Genomic DNA, 22,587 nt, shown 5'->3' with positions numbered 1-22,587 from the left:
GGAATGAATTTGAGGGGGGTGGGTTGGAGGGGGGAAGAGGGATGAATTTTTGAACTTAGTTCCAGTACATATTAGCACTTAAAAAAAAATCAGACATTGGGTCTTATTCAGAGACACACTTAAGTTTGTGATATGAAAGAGAAATGAATTCATTAGTCAACTATAAGAAGGCAATTTTGAAGGGGAAAAATATGAAAAGAAACAAGTCTCTCATGATTTTTTTCACTTCATGTTTAATAAATTGCCTTGGAAGTAAATTTTCTCTGTTCTTTTATTCTATCTGCCATGAAGTAAGGATGATAAAAATCAATGGTATAGGGCTAGAAAGGCTTTCACCATAGTGATAGTACACACCCTTAGATGAAGGCTACTTAAGCTAACTCTAGGCATTCAGAGCATCACCGAAACACTCCATTTTACCCCCTTTTACTTTTCCCAGCCTTAAATATCTCAGCAGGAAGCCCTATATGGATGACATATTATCCTTGGACTAGTTGGGTTGATTCATTTCTAGGCTGTGGGCTCTGTGGCTGGTTATAATCCTACCTGACAAAGACAAGCTTGCCATGTTTCAACAATATGAAATATCAGAGAAAGAGAGGAAAATGGTTACTGCAACACTAAGGTCCACAGGCAGTGTGCACCTAGCACACACTAGGAGTTAGTTCAGAAATGGCTGAGGTCAACCCTCACTTCCAATAGTTGAGGCACTAACTTTACAGGTCCCTATAAATAGGTAAGATTGCCTTGGAATGCTCTGACACCAACTAAACTGAAAAACAAACGCTGAATAAACTTAATATATATATATATATATATATATATATATATATATATATTTTTACTGTATAGGCAATTGGTTAAGAGCATAGACTATGGAAGGAGACTCTCTGGCTCTGAAATTTACCAGCTTATATTCTTTAGTATTATGTAACTTCCTTGTACCCCACTTTCCCTACACATAAAATAGGGATACTAAGATAAAATGTGATCACTGGATAAAGTTAGTTAGTATACATAAACTGCTAAGAATAGTGCCTGGAACTTAGTAAGTATTACATATATTAGTTATTACTGTTATTATAAATTATTCTGTACATTGTCATTTAAAAGTCATACTACAAACTAAACAGAGGATTTAATACTGAACTTAGAGGACATTCAGGTTATCACATGAGGCATCAAAACAAAAGCAACACAGATTTGTACAGTGCTCTCTCTAGGGGGTTGTGGGGCTGCTGGGAGTAGGAGGACCATCGTAAGTCAGGTTTTGATCACAGAGTATAAGGTCATGTTTCAGAACTGGCAGTTTTGCTGCTAACAGGGAAGCGTGGGCAAGGGGAAGTCCTGAAACACAATGTTCAGATGAGCCTGGCACCCTGCACTGCAGCCATACTTCTGCCTGAAAAGCTCTAGGGACTTCAGGATCAAAGAAACAGCTCAAGAAGTTGGTAGAAAGGAGAAATAGCTGTGGAAGTGGGAGAGGGAAATAAATGCAATTTAGGGCTAATTAACATTGGCAGCACTATTACCTTCCCAAGCATGGGGTGTCCTCTCCTATCTGGGGTGCAATTAAAGTACAGAGAGCAGAGTAGAGAAGACCATCATGTTGTCCACCCTCAATCCTCACAGTGTGGGCTGAGAGTGAATGGTTTATTTTGCCAGGCATGATGGAGGGATGCTCACGCTACTTTGGTTTTATAAATTGCTAAGCTACAAGGTGATCTTGAATTGTGGTAAATTCTGGTTCCTTCACAAAACACATACTAACATGGTGTCTTTCAGAAGAAATGTTGTAACAGATAAGAACATAAATAGGAAAATGGTTATCAGAGACTATGGTTACATAGCAAGTGTGAGGAGTCAAAATGTGCAGAGGAACCCACAAAACAGCCCCTGGCACCTGGGAAAAACAAACCTTATATCCTTGGGGTGCCTTATTTGAAGTTTAGTATTTTGGATATAAAAGTGACATGAGTGGATTATACAAATAAGCCTGGACTGGGAAAGGCTGTTCTGTGGATCAGAGGAAACACAGAAACTTTAAAGAAAAGGGTTGTATAATTTTCTTCATAAAAACAAAATCGTGGGGGGTGCCTGGATGGCTCAGTTGGTTAAGCATCTGACTTCAGCTCAGGTCACGATCTCACAGTTTGTGGGTTTGAACCTCGCATCAGACTCTGACTTCAGCTCAGGTCACGATCTCACAGTTTGTGGGTTTGAGCCCCACGTCAGGCTCTGTGCTGAGAGCTCAGAGCCCGGAGCCTGCTTCGGATTCTGTGTCTCCCTCTCTCTGAACCTCTCCCACTTGCACTCTGTTTTTCCATCTCTCAAAATTGAATAAACGTTAAAAAAATTAAAAAAATAATAAATAAAAGACTGACAAGCAAAGAATACCATCAAACAAAGTCAAAAGACAACGTGAAAAAACTGGAGAAAAGAAGATGTTTAATGAAATGAAAGGCAAAGGTCTGAATGTTCCTAATATACAAATAGGTTGAAAGGAAGAACTGATAAAACTATGGATGAAAGATATTAATAGTTTTTTATATACGACATAAATATATAAATAGGCAAAAAAATATGCACAACCTCACTAATAATTAAAGAAATGTAGATTAAAAAGATATTCTCATCTGTTAGATAAAAATACAGACAACAGCACAGAGAAAAACAGGCAATAATACTGTTGTAGGGATTCTTATCGTTCACCCGTATCAAGTGCTCCTCTCTACTTCCTTGTACCCTTCAAGACGGGCCTCTGGCAATGAGCTGTGAGCTAAAGTACCACATTTCACTGCTATTCCAAAAAATGTAATTGCTAGTAAAAATAATCTCTAAACCTCTTCTCTCCTACCAAAGTATCTGAAGAGGCCACATGTTGCAGTTACAATATGGTGGAATCTTTCCTCAGTTGGAAACTGTCAACACCTTCACACTTAACCTGGGGTAGGCCAGGGAAAAAGAAATGTCTGTCATGTTAATCCACTGGAATTTCATGGTTCTTCTGTTATGACAGGCCAGTTACCCATCCTGACTGATATAAATATACTCCAAGTTGCAAAGTGGTTATTTCCGGGGGGTAAGTATTGTGGTGGACTTTTCCTGTCCTTATGAAATATTTCTATAATATTGTATTACTTTTATAATTAGAAAAAATTTAAAGGTTAAAAAAATGTAAGAATAAAGTGTTGGCATCCAAAGTATAAACACTGGTAACAATTTCCCCAGATTTGCACTTACCAGAGTTGCAAAAATATTTCTTATTTAGGTAAATACATCTGTCTTTAAGAGACTACCCATGAGGAAGCCATCTTCCTACTCATAAATGGCTTTTGCTTGGGCCATTTTGAATTTATTACCGATATTTAGGCTCTAAGGATAATTATTTCCACAGAATACACAGAATTGGGATGGGATACAAGGAATAATGTTAACAAATCAAAAAGAAAGGCCACATGTTTCAACAGACAAGAAGACACCTTGATAAGGAAAATGAGGTCAGATAAAAAAAAGTATCCAAATTGCTGCTAATCAAAATCACTATCCTAAAAAGTCAAAAGCTCTAAAATGATTCTCCTAAGGTTGTCCTAAGGCCAATCTAACTTCTGTCAATTTCATTTTTCTGAACACAATAATAGAAGTAAAACTAAACATAAAGCATTCCATGAAAATGTTTCATGGACTGCCTTGGGAGAGAAAAAGTTCCAGGGAAACCCCTTCTTTCTTCCATCAAACCCTGCAATTCAACCTAAAGAGCTTCATTTTTACGTTTTTACCACTGCTCTTGTCACATGAAATTTTTTCTGAAGAAATGACCTGGAGCTAAAAGACAGAAAATCCTTCACCTAAAATTGTGACTAGGAAAATATAGAAATAAAATATTAAACCCCATGAAAGAAGTTACTGCATTAGGATGTTTGCCTTTTGAATACCAAGTGGTTAAAATTAGATAAAAGACTCTAATGACCACAAAGCATACATCATTGCAAAAGGTCAAATAAACATATGAGCATACTATAGGAGATTTATTTGCATCCAAGCTTCTGAAACTGAACGGTATACCTGATGAGCCAAGATCATCTAATCTAAAAGCCTATTCAACTAGTTCTTCACAATAGGAAAGTGTAGAAGTTTTATGGCTCAGATCTTCTGCAATGGGGGTAGAAAGCCAGGTTTACTGGTGAAATCAGCCAGAATGGAACTCAAGGGCAGATGCTGGAAAACAGAGTTGGGTAACTAGAGAAACTGCCAGAAGGTCTTGTGTTTCAGACACGAAAGGGTTACATAGGAGGTATATTTCATCAAGTCTCACAATAAAATAGTAAGATAGTCTCACAGAACAGATGAGTAAACCTTCTGGAATAAAACTGCATGCTACTTTTGTTGCCCTATAGGGCAGTGATCTACTTAGAATACTTCCTGCCCAATGGCAGAGCACTGAGTTTAAATGGTTGGTAGTTTTCAGTAGTTTGACAAAGTTATCCCAAATGCTAACAAAATTGTAAAAATTGTAATCAGAGCTACTCACACCAATTCAGAGCATTCATTTTCACATTTGATGCTGAGTTTTTACAAAGCACACTGATATAGTGAAGAACAACTGGAGAAAAGTAACCAGGATGATATGAAATTGAGAAACTACATCTTCAGAAAACTTCGAAGAACCACAAAGTTCATTTACTGATTGGAAGACTCATGAGGGAAATTAGAATCATATCATGATTCAGAGACAGTACATGGAATCCTGTTGTAAAACGAGTAATATTTTTGTAACATAATCACTGCACACTTTTAAAAGGTTGTCACTTTGTCCTTATACTTTGTTTGGTAGCTTCAGCAATGTCTAATATGGCAATTTACATGCAAGAGATGCTCTATATATTTTCTTGATTAATTCATATCAATCCCTAAATGGGACTGTTTTTAAAGTTGGTTTCCACTTACTGGGTTTTTCTTAAAGCAGAATTCACCAGCATACTTTTAAACACAGAATATTCTTCCTATCTATCTGTCTTCCTATCTATCTACTTACCTACCTACCTACCTACCTACCTACCTACCTACCTACCTACCTAGTGCATTCACATGGTTCAAACATAAAGTATAAAATGGTATACAGTGAAAAAACTCCCTCACGCCTATGTCCTATCTGCTGAGTTCCTATCCGTGCACACACATACAACTAACTGGCAACCTCCCTTTACTAGTTCAACCTTCCAGAAATTATTTTTATGCACACAGAAGTCAATATAAATGTATGTATGTATATTATAGACAAAGACACAGACATATGATCCCCCCTTTTGTTTTTCCATAAATAGCTTACACTATAAACTGTTCTGCAATTTTCCTTTCATTTAGCAATTATAACAGATTTTTTCATATTAATACATAAAGTATATCCTCATTATTTTTTTACAGAAGCACCCATTGTATATATGTACCATAATTCATGTAACTGGTCCACTAATAATGAGCACTTAGGTTTAAGAGAAATTTAGGGGTACCTGGGTGGCTCAGTCACTTAAGTGTCTGACTTTGCTCAGGTCCATGATCTCACAGTTCGTGATTTCAACCCCACATTGGGCTCTGTGCTGACAGCTGGGAGCCTGGAGCTTGCTTTGGATTCTGTGTCTCCCTCTCTCTCTCTGCCCCTCCCCTGCTCACACTCTGTCTCTCTCTCTCTCTCACTCTCTCTCTCAAAAATAAATAAAAACATTAAAAAAATAAAAAATAAAATAAGAGAAATTTAAATTACAATCATGGAATTATATGTTTATAAAGGACTAATACATTTCAAACAAAAGGCAGATAATCTCTTATGGCTAAAATAGTGCTATCAAGGTTACTGGGCTCATTTGAGGTATCTAGAATAATAGTTAAGTCTAGAAGTACAAATACTTTTGGGTTGCCTGGGTGGCTCAGTCAGCTGAGCGACCAACTTCAGCTCAGGTCATGATCTCATGGTTCATGAGTTTGAGCCCCACGTCAGGCTCTGTGCTGACAGCTCAGAGCCTAGAGCCTGCTTCAGATTCTGTGTCTCCCTCTCTCTCTGCCCGTCCCCTGCTCATGCTCTGTCTCTCCCTCTCTCTCAAAAATAAATAAACATTAAAAAAATTTTTTTAAAAAGTACAAATGCTTTTATAAAAGATGATTCCAGCATATTAGTGACAAATCTACTTGCTAATATATGGATTTTTACTTTCAGTTTCTCTGCCCTTCCCCTGCTCCTGCTCTCTCTCTCTCAAAAATAAACATTAAAAAAAATAAAAAAAAAACACGCGTTTTAATCTTGAATCATTTTGTATTTTGTATTCAATAATTCTTGCCTTTAGATATGTGTATGTGAACACATACATATATCTATAATAGATTTGCATTAATTGTGGCTTCATTTTTGTAAATATTCATATGGAATATCATTAATAACTGTTTTTATTTTACTATTGATATTCAGTATTGATTTCCTAGGTCTTTGAATTGCATAGAATAACATCCAATGTTGAAAACTGATTTAAATTATTTACGTAAAGTATTACTAGAGCACCTGGGCGGCTCAGATGGTTGAGCCTCCGACTCTTGATTTCGGCTCAGGCCATGATCTCACCGTTTGTGAGTTCAAGCCACGCATCAGGCTCTGCACTGACAACACGGAGCCTGTTTGGGATGTTCTTTCTCTACTCTCTGTGTCCCTCCCCTGTTCATGCTCATTCTCTCTCAAAATAAATAAATAAAAACAAATACAGTTTTACTAATAAAAAAAAAAGTAGTAGTAAAAGTTAACATACCTTGCTAACTATTAAAACTTAAGCCTGGGGCGCCTGGGTGGCGCAGTCGGTTAAGCGTCCGACTTCAGCCAGGTCACGATCTCGCGGTCCGTGAGTTCGAGCCCCGCGTCAGGCTCTGGGCTGATGGCTCGGAGCCTGGAGCCTGTTTCCGATCCTGTGTCTCCCTCTCTCTCTGCCCCTCCCCCGTTCATGCTCTGTCTCTCTCTGTCCCAAAAATAAAATAAAAACGTTGAAGAAAAAAAAAAAATTAAAAAAAAAAAATAAAACTTAAGCCTGGTAATTATCTATAAATTTCCATATTCTTATGGATATTTATATTCTAGTCTTCCTCAAATATGCAAATTTAATAAAAACATATTTGTTCATGAAGAACACATTTGGGAACCTTAAAAAATAAGGGTGTCCACACGGTTACACAATAATAAATATTTTTATTATTTAAAAATAATAATAAATATTGCCTACTATGGATGAGTATGATGTGGTTTTACCCTTGAGGACTTCGTGGGTAATATCAGTATGTGAAAATAAGCTGTAATATATAAGTTTGCAGAAGAATGTTTAGGAATACTGACTCTCTTGGTTTCCTAGTGCTGCCATAACAAAGTACCACAAACTGGGTAGCTTAAAACAATAGACATTTGTTCTCTCACAGCTCTGGAGGCTAGAAGTCCAAAATCAAGGTGTAGGCAGGGGCCATGCTCCCTCTGAAGACGCCAGGGGACACCTGTCTTTGCCTCTTCTAGTGGTGATGGCAATCCTTAGCATTCCTGGGCTCATAGCTGCATTACTCCAATCCCTGCCTTCATCTTCACATGGACTTCTTCCCTGTGTATGACTCTGTATGCCCTCTCCTCTTCTAATAAAGACACTAGTCATTGGATTTAGGGCCTATTCTAATCCATCAGGACCCTATCCTAACTAATCACATATGCAAACATCCTATCTCCAAAAGGTTCTGAGATTTTGGGCAGACATGAACTTTTGGGAGACACTATTCAACCCATCACATTGACCATGAATGAAGAAAAAAAAGCAAAACAAACAAAAAAAAAAAAAAAAGGAAAGCAAAACAAAAATCTGTCAGACTATAAACTTCAGGTTGAAGTGTTTTACAATCTGTTTCATAGTTAAAGCCAGAGAAGGAGGACAACTCAGCTACTTCTTAAATGTTCTTAAATGCATTGTACAAATCCTCACTTTAACAATGGAGCTAGACAATTTAATAGAATATCCTCAAAGGCCGAAAAAGTTATTGGGTCCTGATCTACATCAACGGCTCTTTGAAATCTCACCCATGTACTATTAAAAATAACAAAATGAACTAGAAAGGACTGTTTCATCACTCCTGCTTACACCAGCATATCTCATCAGGATGAAGGGCAAGGTTGGCTTTCTCTCTGATGAGACATCAGTGAGCTGCTCTTTTATTTTTATTAAACAGAGTTATTCATACTTGCAAAAAAGAACAGAAATAGAGCCATCATCACGAAAGCCAAAGAGCAGCTATTCTATCACTTGAGGTGTTCTTAAAGACATCAGATGTCCCAGATCCACCAAATCACAGTCTGATAATTAATGATCTGAGTTAATTGGCAAAACAGAAATTAAATATGCATCTTTAAACAGTGTTTACCAAAGAGTATTTCTGTGATGCAAAATGATAAAATTATTCACCAACACTTGGTTTGAAATTTGGTCTTAATTACTAATTTCTAGGATGTAGATATATTTGTTTCAATTTGGGGGATTTAAAATAAAAAAAAATTATGCCATAGCATTCACAGTTTCCAGTTCTTTTTGAGAAGAACTTTTATATATTTGTTTTGTGTGCTTTATAAAATGTCTGATAGATGTTATACCTTCTTCAAAAACATGATTCTTCAGAAAATGAGTTCTATAATATGCTTGCTACAAATATGGTCTCTTCTCATCTCTTCTTCAACAGTAGCTTAAATAATGCAAGTACAAATGCCACTTCTTTAAATATCTGATGGGCCCTCAGCACCCTGGCATGTGGTAGCTTTGTCCCTAAGCTTTTTTTTTTTTTTTTGGCCTGTCAGCTGTGAGAAACAGTTTTCTACCAATTACTGTCACAATATGAATAAATTCAAAACTGAAAATATAAGCAGTGAATATTTTCAGTACATTTATCCCCAAACTACATTAAAATAGGGATTTAGCATGTAAACAAGGAATTTAGCAAGTAATAAAGAAGCATCACACTGTACTTTGTCTTCCATAAATAAAAACACAATATCAGAAGATAAAGAAAAAAGCATTCATGCACAGAAAAGAAATGGGCAAATGACAGCAAGCATATGAAATGAAAAGAAAAAAAAGTTACAGCTGCAACAAGAGTACCAATTAAGATATATGAGTTCCCAAAACAATGCTACAGAGTCGTTGCTGGGTTTTTCCCTTTTTCAAATAATTAATTCTGATTCAGTAACACATATTTTTTAGGAGAGTTACATAGTATCCCTCTCTTTGTCCAACACCGGTTTCCTTTAGGATGTGGCTCTACATACACATTAGGCCAGCAGCTGGTTGCTAACATGATTTTGGTTTGAAGTGTGTTAAGAACATGAGATAAGAATGAACAATGTTCTTAGGTTATCACTGTTAACACAACCTCAAATAAACAAGATACAATTGGCTCTTACCCTAACCTGGTTCTGTACCAAAATTCTTCTTTTTGGTGGAGAAGGGAGTGAAAAAAAAAATCTAAATTTACAGGTAGGACCAATAAATACAGTGTGAATTGGCTATGTATATATAATCCCAGTGGTCTGGTCCATCAACCTAGCTTGGCTAGGACTCTGCTCTCTGAATCACAACCAGTTTTGAGACCATCATGATGCTCAATTATTTCCAGGACATATTCTTTTAAACTCATTTCCAGAACAGGCATTATGTTGCCCTTTGTATGCTGTCACTCAAACTTCTCAAATGCCTTTTTACCTTATTCTGAATGGTCTGTGTACATTATTGAGTGCAGTTTAACAAACACAGAACTGGAAGATTTGGGCCTCAAAGTCCTAGTTTGTGTCATTCCTGACACCTGCTTCCCTCTTTCCATTCTCTGCCTTTCTCTTCCTTCCCTCTTATCTCCCATATTCATTCAGTCACTGAGTCACTTCTTCCCTAATGCCTCTCCCAAGTGTGCAGTTTTTACAGCCACTACTACCACTGACTTCAGATTAGCAAGCACTGTGTGCCTGGATTATTGCAGAAGCAGTAACTTCTATTTCACCCCCTTCATTCAACTTCATCTGCACCCCAATCCATTCTGCACAACACTGCCAGGCAAATTTCCCTAAAATACACTTTTATTCATGTCATAACTCTTTTAGAACTATCAAAGGCTTCCCATTACCTACAGAAGCATTTCCCAAAACACAGTTTATACAATACCAGAGTTTCACAAGATTCTAACATGTTTTAGCTTAAAAAAAATTTAAAAAAAAAGGGAAGAGGGTGTATTCTCTTGTTAAATGTAGCTTAACAAAAAAGTGGGTTCTGTACAGCAAGATTTCATGATCTATTAATATGTTAAATACACATTACACATATACCAGGTTGGGAAAGTACACATTTCCCAAATGTGTTTCACTGCAGAACACTTTTTACCACAAACACCTTATAACCTCCCTCAGAAAACTATGATGGTTTTAAAATGCATAAATTTCTCAGTTTGCTCTTCATGATTTTCTAAAGTCTCACCTCAAACTATTTCTAAACTTACCTCTAACTTTTGTATGAATTGCCACCTTCAATTACACTCTACACTCACTATATACCCTGAGCAAATTATGTTTATGTATTACTTTGTCCTTCTTGTTGTCTATAAAACTCGTCAATCCATTCATAGCCAAATTCTGGTTCTTTCACAAGCCTTCCTTAACACTTCAAGAGTGCAATAATCTCTTCCTCTTCTGAACTACATCAATGATTCCTCATCTAATGCTCCGCGCAGCACTAAATCACTGCTTGAATACAGACCTTCTAGAAACTTGCCTCTGAATTTAGTTTTTGTTTGTGATTTCTTCTCCCTAACTAGACAGCAAGGCCCTCGAAAGAAAAGGCATAGCTTTTGTACACACCCTATAGTACTTACAGCTTTGCAATGAACAGGCCTTGAAAATATTTACCAAAGAGACAAAATTTTTTAGGACAGTGTGCTTTTTACCCCTCCAGATGTCTCCACCTTTCTGCCCTCTGCCCCAAAAAGCTGACCTTTATGGATTACATCAACAGGTTCCTTGCTCTCTGTCTTCCATTGGGATTCAGATAATAGAGAATACCATGGGAGACTGGAGGAAAGGAGGAGAATAAGGTCAGAGAACTTACTTTGCTGGCTCACTCCCTGCAAGGTCAAATAAGCTGGCTGTCTCCCTTATCCCAAAGTCACAACTTGAAGTCCCAGAAACCACTTCTTTCCTCACCCTTTCAAGCTCGGAGATGTGGTTAGATCTCCAGTATTGGACTTGTGGTTTCCTACACCACCTCAGTGGTTTCCCTCTGAGACCCTGCCCACACCCTCACATAGTACCTTTATTACTTAATTTAAACATAGCATCTGTTTCTTGCCTGAATCCTAAGAGACATAGATGATAGATACAACTCATTTGGCTGTTTTAAAAAAAATACTTATTAGCCTCATCCTAAGAATAAGCAAAGGATTTGTTTTGAGAATCTAAAACTATAAACAAGCAGTGATCTACAATGACTCTTGAATTACAATCCACTTGAGGTAAGAAATCATGATTTACTTGTCCTTCTATTTACCCCTGTGCCCGGAAGAGTCACATGCATAGTTTGCAATAAACATTCATCTAAATGAATATAATAATCTGTGGCAGGTACGTTACTGCTCACCAAACATGCATGTGCTCCTCTACATTTTCCAGGACCCCTTGCAGTTAGGTGGCAGTCATAGGATTGGGTTCTGGTTGGTGGAATTCAGGTGGGAGTGATATATATGCCTCTTGCAGGTCTAGCGCTTAAAATTATCCCAAGTAAGACTTCAGCTCTCTTTTCCCCTTGTCAACCTTGAAAATTTTTTTCCAAGAGGTGAAAATATAAATGAGAGTTACCTTATTCAAGAAATAAACATTCATAATAAGACACTGAATTCTGGAGCGACTGGGTAGCTCAGTCGGTTAAGCATCCAACTTTGGTTCAGGTCATGATCTCAGGGTTTGGGAGTCTGAACTCTGGATCGGACTCTGTGCTGACAGCTCAGAGCCTGGAGCCTGCTTTGGATTCTGTGTCTCCCTCTCTGTCTGCTCCTCCCCCGCTCATGCTCTGTGTCTCTGTCTCAAAAATAAATAAATATTAAAAAAAAAAGACACTGAATTCTGTGGCTTATTTATTAATTATCTTTTACAGAAACTAAGTATCTCCTACTGAGAAAATTTTGTATTTTAAATAACATCACTGATTTTTAATGTCTGTTTAGATATTATAGCTTTCTTATGAAAAATTTCAGTATTTCAAGCTATAGTAAAGACCAATAATATGCTCTAGATTGCACTAGCAATGAAAACATATGCCTTAACAATAACATCACTGACAAATAGAAAAAAAAAAAAAACCTCTTGAAGGCATTCTTTTTATTTGTTTAGTTTTAAGTAAACCTAAGAATAAGATGACAATCAAATGAGTTGATGATGATCTGAGGAGTTCTAACTCCAGACAAGATCTCAGGAACAGGCCCATATCCTGTGCCTCCTGGTGTGGCAGTGAAGAAGACAGAAAGGGCTGTTCTGTGGTTGAGAATACAAAGTACAAAGAATGGTGTTTCCAAAAATTTGGGCCATTTTTAGATTTGCTGAGTATTTTACGTCCCCTCTTGCCTTTGCTTATTTTATATTTTTAGCTTAAAAGTACTTGTCCTCAAAAAATAGGAGCAAAAGAAAGGAATATAGTTGTCATACTCTCTGTCATCCATTAAAAACACACTGTGTTCTCAAGCAGGGGTTAAGTTTATGAAATTTTAATTCTTCAAAAATTTTTAGCCTTTTTTTGTGGCTATGTAATACTGATATTTAGACTATAGTATATTACCAAATAAGAACATATCTGTTATCCACAAATATTTACCTATTTAAGAAAAATCAAATACACACACATACACACACACACAAATTCCTACACAAAAGTGGACAGCCATTTTGTGTTATTTCAGAGTTTAAAAAATTTCAGGATGCCTGGGTGGCTCAGTTGGTTAAGCGTCCAACTTCGGCTCAGGTCATGACCTCACAGTTTGTCAGTTCAAGCCCCGTGTCAGGCTCTATGCTGACAGCTCAGAGCCTGGAACCTGCTTCGGATTCTGTGTCTTCCTCTCTTTCTCTGCCCCTCCCCTACTCACGCTCTCTTTCTCTCAAGAAAATAAACACTAAATTTTTTTTTTTTAAATCTCCTCTCTTTTTGAGATTTAGCCCTTCTAGTATTGTTTTACTGGTATGAGCAATGTCCTTGGCTTTATGTTCCATTCATAGTTTAACTATGCCATTTTGTTAGAATTTGTTTCTAAATGCCTTACACAATTATTATATACATGATGTGTCAAAAATATTGGTATGTGTTTAATGACTATGTGGGAACACATCAGGCCCCCTCACTTGCTGCCATCACATTGCTTACGGCTACAGTTACAGGTACTTGTGTGAACTTGTCCTTTTAAAACTCTAGTTACAGCACTCCTTATAGCAGAGTTTCTATTTCTTGCTTATCAGAATCATTAACATATATACTGTGAACAATGTTTTGTGTTGTTTTGTTGATCTTTCCATTCTCTTTGAAACATAAACATCTATTTTTCCTGCAGAGCTTTGTGAAGCTTCTACTTTTAATGTATAGGATAGAATACACATGTAACTCCCAAAACACTACTTTCCTTGCCTATCATAAACTCTGAAATTATACATTGAATGCTCTCAAGTTTCTACCTTACTAATAAATTTTCTCCTTGATAATCAGAATTAGGCCATGAGTAGAAGTCTCACTCTCCTTTTGATATAACAAATGAGGACCTCAGCCATTAATTTATAATATGAATCAGGTGTGTGTATGAGTGTGCATATGTGCACAAATTTATTTATGTACACTTTTTTCTGTAGAGTTAAATATAAAAACATTCTTTCTGTCTAAACTCTCCCTATTCCTTTTTTTGCAAGAAGTTAAAACTCCTTTCAAGTGGTCCTCTTAGTATACTTTCGCTATACCTCTGCTCTGACTTCTAAAAATATATATGAGCCCAAACTTTTCCCAAGAAAGAAAGAATTCTATCTCATGAGGGTTTAAGATTATCATAGCGAGAATATGAATTTCTGTTGAACAAGTATAGAAATAAATGTATTTGTATGTATAAAGGAATTATCTATACTTATCATTCAAAAAGTATCTTACCTAGTTCTAGGTTTAGTAATTACACATCTCAGTAAGTGAAAACATAAATAATTCTGTGATAAAAATTAAATCTATATCACAAAATAGGTATCAGATCCATATCATGAGGAATAATATATAATAAAACCCCCACTTGAAATGATGCCTTTAACATTTTCCACATTACTATAATAGCTTAATTATATACTGTCATAGAAAGATGACATTAAAAAATCTACATGACTGTCTTCATACAGTATAACCAGTCAGGTGAAAAAAGAAGCCCTATATAAACTCAATTTCTTACAAGTTACCTATGTGAAAAAACAATGGTTATTTAATGGATGCTGAGTGGCAAAGAACTTGCACCCATATCCATGATTCTTACATGAGCTGAAGTGGCTCATAAGGATAATGGCTATCATCAAGGGGCCTGTACAAAACTAAGTTTAAATAAAAGAGGAGCCAAAGGAACTAACCAGAGGAGCTGATGGTAATATGGTAGGGCAGTCAGGGAAAGGAGCTAAGGAGACAGAGAAATGGCATACCTAAGGCAAAGAATAATGGTAACTAAAGATGAAATGGGGGTTTGGTAGAAGTAGGTTCACGGAAAATCTTAATGTTCTAGTTTAAAATAAAAAGGTTATATTATGTATACTGCTTGGCCTTTGCTATAACAAGAGACCTCATCAATTATCTGGGGAATTAGAAGTAATCTTCAAATAAGATTATTAGTAAGTATTATAATTTAAAGGGGAAAAAAGAAAAGAGGAAGAAAACAATAGGAAAATAGAAAAAAAATTGTTAAACCATCTAGATATAATATTCCTTATTTGTGAATTTTATCTATTAGACTTTCAGCAAAATAGTTTGAGACACACTTCAAAATTTGAAAATGCTAAGAAAGAAAAGTTAATGAAGGAAAACATAATCAATGATTTTACACATAAAAAAATCTAATGCTGATACCTTAAAATTTTTTTTAAATGTTTATTTACTTATTTGAGAGAGAGAGAGAGACACAGAGGCTGAAGCAGCTCCAGGCTCGAACTCATGGACTGCATGATCATGACTTTAGCTGAAGTTGAATGCTTAAGTGACTGAGCCACCCAGGCACCCAAGAAGCTGATACCTTAAAAAGAAAAGTGGTACAAACTAAAGAGTAAGATTCAATAAAGGACCTAAAAGCTGAGGTCTCTTGTTGATATTAGAGCTTGGAAGAGTTTTATTCCAAGTTTCAGTTTCTAAACTGAAGGTTTAACTGAAGGTTAAACTGAACCAAGGTTCAGTTTCTAAACCAAAATATCAATCTCTAACCATAGAAGAGCAGTGCATTCTCAAATCACATTCAAATGATAAGAATGAATAAGACAGGGAATGGGAAAACAGGCAACAGGAAGGCAAAAGAGATTTGGCTACTCTGTATAAAACAACTTCAGACTTAATTTGAAGAGTTGATAAAGTTCCCTACTTGTCATTTCCATTCAGCCCATATTTTCAAAATTCTGTCAGAACTCTCCTGGATTAATCACTATGTCCTCCCTAACTACCTATCAGTGACAATATGGCATATCACGTAAGATTCCAATATATCCCACACTACTAAAACTAACTCCAAAGACCCTCAAACCTGTCCTACATTAAAAACCTGAAATACCATCTGGCTCTTTGCACTTGTGAGAATGAATAATCTTTGAGATCTACCATTTAAAGACATGATCTCTGTCAAGCAGGGTTGAATCAGGATCACACTTTCCCTTTTCTCTAGAGTCCAGGTGCTAATGCATACTACATTTATAGTGATGCAGGCTCTTGCTGGAGTTCTCATGAAGAATAAATAATGGCAGAAACCAAGATATACTATAAACATTACCTTCTGGGTGGGTGGCTGTGAAAAGAATATTGGGCTAGCTGATAGCAAAGGGACATTTCAACATTAGACTCTAAAATGAAGAGACTGGTTGAGACAAGGATGCACTTTGTTTAAACTTTAAATCTGAAAATGGGAATACCGTTTTATATGGCTGTAACAAACATCTTGGCAAATAACAAACAGCTTTCGCCTCCCTGACCTCTGCTCACTAGTGCACATCGTATACTGGGGTGAAAACACCTGCCCAGTAAAATGTCAACAACATTACTTCAAAAAATTTCAGAGGACAGGCCTAAAATATGTATGCGATTTCAGACCCAGAAGAAATGCATACAGAAGCCAGCAACAATCTGACAAATATAATAACTGTGTCCAGATCATAGTAATGTGCAATATAAGGAAAATACATGCTTAAATCCCAAAGACAAATAGTGTCAAAAAAGAATTTGTTTGATCTTTTGGGTAACACCTTTTAAAACTAGTGAACTCTTATCTGTCCTGACAAAGATAAATTAATGGCATAGATAATCCAACATTCCAGGCAATCAAAATATCTTGTATATTTGGTTTTGAAAGCACCCAGACTTCCCTTCTACAGTGTGCCAGGTCTTGTGCTACTGAAGTTTTGGGGGTCAGAGTAGGTGAAGACATATACTTAAACATGTTAAGATCATTAAAAAATAGTCTCTATAGTTCTATAAGACTTAGCACATTGTTCTACTGTTCCAAATTGTACGCCTGGAGTACACACAGACTGAACATCAGGGAGATGGATGACAGATGGGTTAAAAGCAGTGAAGACAGAGATAAAAACAGAAAAGTCAACTGAATAATTATTTAAAAAGTATTTATAGCCCCAAATCCCCTCTTTGCTTCAGCTTGGTAGATGGCTGCATTATCTATTCTCACCCCAGCAGAAGTCTGCGATTTTATTCTCTGGAGAAGTCTCTGAACTGCAGGATGTTAGGTACCGACCCTAAATCTAACATTAACCCTAACCCTACTCCTAAGCCCTAACCACTAACCACTAACCCTAATCTTAACCCTAAAACTAACCCTCTGCAGATGTCATTGTACTGCAGGATACCAGGTACATACCCTAACCTTAACCCTGGCCCTAACCCTAATCCTTGATTCAAGGATACTTTATTCAAGCCAAAGATGTGGCTTATATATGCAATGGAATATTACTCAGCCATAAAAAAATGAAATCTTGCCATTTGCAAAGATATGGATGGACATCGAGAGTATTACATTAAGCCAAGTAAGTCAGTGAGAAAAAGACAAATCCCGTATGATTTCACTCATATGTAGAATTTAAGAAACAAAACAAATGAGCAAAGGAAAAAACAGCAACAACAAAGGAAGATAGAGGCAAACCAAGAAACAGACCCTTAACTATAGAGAACAAAATGATGTTTACCAGAGGGGAGGTAGGTAGGGGATAGGTGATATAGGTGATAAGGATTAAGGAGTGCACTTGTTGTGAGGAGCACCGGGTGTTGTATGGATGTGTTGAATCACTATATTGTAGAACTGAAACTAATTACACTGTATATTAACTAACTGGAATTTAAATAAAAACTTAAAAAAAAGTCAGAGGTAACAGATAAAACATAGTACAAAGTTACCTAGTGCTAGTTAAGACTGTGGAGAAGAGGAAACTCACCTACATTGCTGGGAAGAATGTGAGTTGTCAAGACCTTTTTGGCAAGTACTCTGGTAATATTTATTAATAAAAACTGCACATATCCTTTGTCACAGCAATACTAATTCTGGGAATTTATCTTAGAGATGTAGAAGCATGAGTATGAAAGGATATTTGTATAGAATGTTTACTGGAGCATTTTTAGTAGTAGTGAAAAAAATTGGTAGCAACTCAAATGACCAGTATATTAATCAAAGGTTAAACTGTGGTATATCCATATTATGAAAATATATGCAGCTATTTAAAGAACTGCTTTAGGTCTCTATCTTCTGACTAAGTGACGGTCTTGACTTAACTGTTAAGTAAGAAACACAAGTGGCAACGAAAGGTGAATATAATGATTCCATTTTTGTAAATCAAAATAAATAAATAGACAATATTCCATGCAATTTGGGTCATGCTACATAAAGAAGAATTAAGTAGAACTCTGTAATACTGCTCGCTTCCTTATTTTACGCAGCTGTATTTGCAAATGGCACATCCTCAGACAGATCCTTTTGGAACTTACAAAATTGTTACCATATCCTTATTCTGTTACATCCCTTACCTGGCTTTATAGTTTTTCATATTTCTACATGACATTATGTTGCATATTCATTTATTTACTGTCTATATCTCTCACTAAAATACGAACTCCATGCAAGTAGACAGGGAGCTTTGTCTTGTTTACTATTGTGCCCCCAGCAGCTAAAATAGTCTCTGATACATAGATGCCAGTTAATAAATATTTGCTGAATAAATAAAGGAAGATAAATTACATATCATGTATAAAAAGAAAATACACATGGACAGTGACAAGAAGCCAAAAGAGCAAATACAAATACTGTGATTGGATTGGGTGATGGAATTGACAGCAACTTAAAACAAAGAAAAAGTTACTTTTAATAAGAGGTAATTTGTTAAGCTCCTATATTTTACAATGTTGGGAATAGTAAGTCCTCAAATGTGGAAGGCAGGGAGGGAAAGGAAGAAAAAAAAAAACAGGGAAGTCAAAATCGTGTATGCCAGAATGATGCAGTGAAGAAAAAGCACAAATGAGTAAATAGCTTTCCCAAATACCTATAACCTTCATATACCGGATGCAGTGGTACTTCTCTCACAAAATTTGCTTTGGTTTGTAAACGAATGCACAAGAAACGAAAATGTATTTAAATGGAAAGTTCTGGTAACAAATAGAGAGTAAAACAATTGCAAGTGATGTTGAAAAAGGCAACCATCGGGGCGCCTGGGTGGCGCAGTCGGTTAAGCGTCCGACTTCAGCCAGGTCACGATCTCGCGGTCCGTGAGTTCGAGCCCCGCGTCGGGCTCTGGGCTGATGGCTCAGAGCCTGGAGCCTGTTTCCGATTCTGTGTCTCCCTCTCTCTCTGCCCCTCCCCCGTTCATGCTCTGTCTCTCTCTGTCCCAAAAATAAATAAACGTTGAAAAAAAAAATTTTTTTTAAATAAAAAAAAAAAGAAAAAGAAAAAGGCAAGCATCATAGACTCCCAGGAGAATACGAACATTCTTGTTTTCTAACCTGAAGATGCTTATTTAACATCTAAATTCTGAAACTCTGAAAAATGTCCTTGTGTACATTCAAAGCACAGATACCAGACATGCGTACAGTTCTTCTCAAACTAGAATAGTTTAAAAGATAGATATATTAGATGTTCTCAAATATAATTACATATAACAGAACTAACTGGAATCAGTTTCTATGTTCTTATACTCTTAAAAAATCTAATATGTTAAGCAAAATAAAGACTAACAATTATGTATATATTTTCTGGGTAATAATCTCACTTTTTACACTTAAACTGTATAACCTTAAACAAAATATAATATTTTTTCTTAGTAAGGGCATTATTTTTACACACAGTTGTGCAAATACTGATTTTCAAATAAAGCCATCTGAGGGCATCCTGTTAAGGTTAAAGCACACACCGTCCACAGAGACAAAGAATTCTGCAAGAACAATGAACACATTCTTAATCCTTTAGTTCACCCACAATCCATGAATATTTTAAAATCATGTACAATATGAAATCTCTACAAGATAAGCTTTAAACAAAAGAAATAACCTTTTGTCGATTTTGCTAAAAAAATAACACTTTAAAATGAGAATAAAATAATTTCCTTGAAAAGGCAACTTGTTATCTGTGATTGTTACTTGGCTGTCCATTCAAGAAATTTTTTTAATACTGAAAATAATGAGTTGGTATTCTCAAAAAGTGAATTGTGGGTTACTTGCAAGAACATGAAATGATTTTTCAATCTTATAGAAAACAAGCTTGTATTGTGTTCCTATAAAACTTATCTTCTATCTTGAGAGGCTCTTATGAAAATAACTTACACAATAAAACCTTCTATAACCTCAATAACTACCTTATTTTTCTTGTTTAAATAGTAAAGACGAATCAACTGACTTTTAGGTCCATTTTACATTTTCTACATATGACTAAACACATATTTAGATATCAAATGTAGACATATTTAGTTAAAATCAATTAAACTGAGAAGTCCTTCCCTTCTGGCTGTCTATATTTTTCTTTAATCCTGGTCAGTGTAAACCCTTATTACCAGTAATTTGCCACTATAACGCTGAGGAAAAATGCTAGCCTCACGATTTTTGTCATTTTTCCCCCCTCTTCCCCTGCAGGCTGCTACTGTTGATGGCCTTTATGGAAATATAAATTCAATCAGCAGCTGCAAATTTCATGAGACGTCCATCTTCATGCTGAATTTCTAACTGAGTGTCAAAACAATCTGTGGATTTCTCCCTGATGAAACACACATTGAATTGTAAATTTCTGCAATTTCCTCATGTTTGAATTTCAGCTGCAGGAAAATAATGCTAGCCTAGATAGACTGCCTATCAGGCTGAAACAAGTAATTTTCTCTTCTTATCCCCTTCATGCCATTTAAAGAGTTAAATTCTTTTTAAATCCATGAAACAAAATATTTCCTCTCACATTAAACAATTATATTTTCTACATAATTATATAAAAATTAGGATATAAAAACCATTAATATATTTGATATAGGTTTTAAAAAAGTTTTTTCACTAAGAGACTTATTTATTCTATATGGTTATCTGATTTATTTATTATTCATTCATTCATTCATTCATTCATTCATTTTGTATTTGGTGGTGAATAATACTAAGGGCTTTGGTAAAATTAATGTTTCTATATACAATGTCAAGATAGTACATAAATGAATTGCAGTCACAAAACAATTACTAGTAACTTCAAGTTTAGCAACATATTTTCATTAAATATTGCCAAGAGTAAAAATATTAAACAAAGAATTATAGCAGCTAGACCAGACATTCTTTTTTTTTTTTTTTTTTAAGTTTATGAGAGACAGAGACAGCAACGGTGGGGGAGGGAGAGAGAGAGAATCTCAAGCAGGCTCCACACTGTCACAGCAGAGCCCAATGTGGGGCTCAAACCCATGAAGCCTTGAGATCATGACCTGAGGCGAAATCAAGGGTCAGAAGCTCAACAGACTGAGCCACCCAGTTGCCCCTAGACTAGACATTCTTAATACATACTTAAAGTTGAGTTAATTTTTTCACCAAAGAACCATCTTTAACTGAATAGCTAAATAGAACGGCTTTTAAATAAAGCACAGTTATGAAGCCTATGTTACTTTACACCTAAATAAGCAAAACCATTGTGTTAAAAAAGGATACCTTAAGAAACTCACTAAGTGACTTGCATTCTTATTCTTACAAACATCTTTTCAGTAAGGTTACTAACAAAATAATTCATAACCCTATTTAAAAATTCACTAAGACACTGCATTAAGCAAACCTTACAGGTGATCTGTAAAACAAGTCTTGAAATGACATTCATTCATTCATTCAACAAACATTTACTGAATATCTCATATGTGCCAGGTTGTTTTTGCCTGGCCATAAGATACAAAAACGTACAGAACAACAGTCCTTTACCTCGGGAAGTAGTATAATTGAGTAAAGAAAATCATTTATTAAAACTTAGTCAAATAAGTGCTATAAATGGGTACATTAAGAGAGGACAAATGTACGAGAGCTCTAAAGAGAGACTACTATCTCATGAGCAGTATGGAAGCTTTCAGGAAGAGTCATAGTTTCTAAGAGCATAGAGAAGTCAGCCAGAGGAGAAGTGGAAGAAAGACACATTCTAGCTGGAGGGCAGAATAAAATAAAATACATGAAAACATGAAACAGCAAAGTACCTTTGGAAAATTGTTAGTAATTGGAGATGGAGAATAGGGGTGATATGTGATTTGGTAGAATAGGTAGGCTGGAGTAAAGTCAGGAAGAGTTATGAATGCCCTGTTAAAATATTTTATTTAAACATTATGCAAAAGGCAGTAGGGGGCTTATGGAAGATTTTAAGCATGGATGTAGCAATAATGAATGGTATCTCTCAATGGGATATAAAAGTTAAAGTATAATCATTAAGAATACAGGCTCCTGGGAGACAGACTTGGTTCAAATCCAGCTCCACCACTTGCTAGCCATGTGATTTTGAGCACATTACTTTCTCTATGTCTCAATTACCTCATCAGCAAAACAGGTGATAATGATACTTTATACCACAGGATTAGTAGGAGAGTTAGGTGCTTTCTAAGTGCTAGAAGCTATTATTATTATTATTATTATTATTATTATTACTACCATCATCATCATCACCATTTTATAGTCTGGTAGTCTTTAGGTCTAACTCTAATATGCACAAGTCCTAAAGCAAATAATCTAATCAAAATCACCCAGACCACTGGAACAAACTGCACAAATTATTTTCACTTGGAAAACACTTACTGAATTATGTACAGACATGCCAAAGAAC

General features: G+C 35.9%; 1 protein-coding gene across 1 annotated transcript in view; it reads right to left on the bottom strand.

Annotated features, from left to right (window-relative positions):
* The window catches only part of NDUFAF2 (NADH:ubiquinone oxidoreductase complex assembly factor 2), a 174,373-nt gene that overhangs the window by 95,606 nt on the left and 56,180 nt on the right, over positions 1-22,587 (bottom strand). The window lies entirely within an intron of this gene.

The sequence above is a fragment of the Lynx rufus genome, unplaced genomic scaffold (genome assembly GCF_022079265.1).
Source record: "Lynx rufus isolate CCGP_SWC_20201006 ecotype Redwood Valley unplaced genomic scaffold, mLynRuf1.p SCAF_1, whole genome shotgun sequence".
In the NCBI taxonomy this organism is placed as follows: domain Eukaryota; kingdom Metazoa; phylum Chordata; class Mammalia; order Carnivora; family Felidae; genus Lynx; species Lynx rufus.
Note: the sequence above shows the minus strand (reverse complement) of the source record. Positions and strands in the feature narration are given on the sequence as shown.